This window comes from Pteropus alecto, unplaced genomic scaffold (assembly GCF_000325575.1).
Source record: "Pteropus alecto unplaced genomic scaffold, ASM32557v1 scaffold106, whole genome shotgun sequence".
NCBI classification, from domain to species: Eukaryota; Metazoa; Chordata; class Mammalia; order Chiroptera; family Pteropodidae; genus Pteropus; species Pteropus alecto.
Window position 1 is genome coordinate 18130571 of NW_006442103.1, and position 1465 is coordinate 18132035.

At 49.1% G+C, this 1465-nt stretch overlaps 1 non-coding gene across 1 annotated transcript; it reads right to left on the reverse strand.

Moving 5' to 3' along the window:
• Positions 1-1038: 1038 nt before the first annotated feature.
• On the reverse strand, positions 1039-1202 carry LOC112469163. The gene has a single exon (XR_003042485.1). It is a non-coding gene; the product is annotated as a U1 spliceosomal RNA (small nuclear RNA).
• Between the last annotated feature and the right edge of the window lie 263 nt (positions 1203-1465).

Consider the following 1465-nt stretch of genomic DNA (forward strand, 5'->3'; position numbering starts at 1 on the left):
TTATGCTCTTTGGAGGAAAGTGTTGGCATGTTTCATTGAGGAAAGCATTATTTTGCTATTGTCTTTATTAGAAAGTTGAGAATAGCTTTAAAAGAACGGTCGGGTTAGGAGGGAATACATGGACCAGCCAAGTTCCCAAGAGGTGGACTTCGTGAATTTGTGTCAGTTTTGCTAAACTGGAAACACATTTCCCAGAATTCCCGTCTCTGCATGATTCTGGGTTAGCTTGGGGCCATAGGAAACATTTGCTGAAATTTAGAAAGTAGAAATGGAAATGGTTGCCCAAATCTTTTGGACACTGGGAAGGTCAGCGTTTGTACTGCTCACACATGTAATATACCTATTCATTTATTTTATGGGCACGAAGCATGCAGGCAGGCTTGCAGCATCTACATGACTCCGGATTCTCTTCCTACAGCATCTCTGTCCTGGACCACCTGGCTGTTTAGCTCCTTGACAATGGGCACCAGCCGCACAGTCCTATCTTTAAGGTTGGGAGTTCGGAGGCGGTGGTGACTGAAGCAGACCTAATTCTTCCCTGTAGATTTCACTCCTCCACTTCGTCGCCCAGCAAGGGTTTTGAGCCACCTGCTATTAGGAATATCCAAGGATGTTTGTTTTTGGGACCCCTTTTTAAGAAATCAAATTCGGAAACCTTTAAATCAATACAAGAAATGTACAACCAAATTGAAACCAGGAATCAAAAAAACCACCAATTCTCGTATTTGAAAAAGCAAGCAGCTTTAGCTCTTTTTACCTCGCAATAATAAAATGAAGTGGGTAAATGCACCACCGCGCCCCAAACAGACTGGAAGCCGGCAGTTCCCGACAAGCTTGTAAGGTTAAAGGAACCAGATCAATGAGATAAAAACACTGTGCTTTTGAGAAAACAGGTTTTTTACCCACAGTGTAAAGAACCACCACGGGTTTTCGACGAAAGCAAGTAGAGTAGACAGCCGCAAGTGAATTGGCGGAAAAAGTCCCCACGTTTCTTTAGATAATACTGCAAACTATCGTCTGTGTTTGAAACACCAAGATCAGGGGAGAGCGCGAACGCAGTCCCCCACTACCACAAATTATGCAGTCGAGTTTCCCACATTTGGGGAAATCGCAGGGGTCAGCACATCCGGAGTGCAATGGATAAGCCTCGCCCTGGGAAAACCACCTTCGTGATCATGGTATCTCCCCTGCCAGGTAAGTATGAGTTGTCCACACGCCGCCCCGCCACAGCCTCACGCGCCTCACACTGTACACCCACGGTCACTTTGCTCCCCGCACCCCTGAGCCTCCACAGCCCTTCCGCACACCTAGGACACGCAGCTTCAGGCCGCGGCCGGGGACTCGCTCCCACGGCACGCCACAGCGTGCCGCGTTTAAGCGGCAGGTGCCCGAGCAGCAGCCCCTGCGCCGCCTCATCTACATAGGACACGCCCTGCCCGTGGCGTCACGGCGCTAGCCCTTCCCT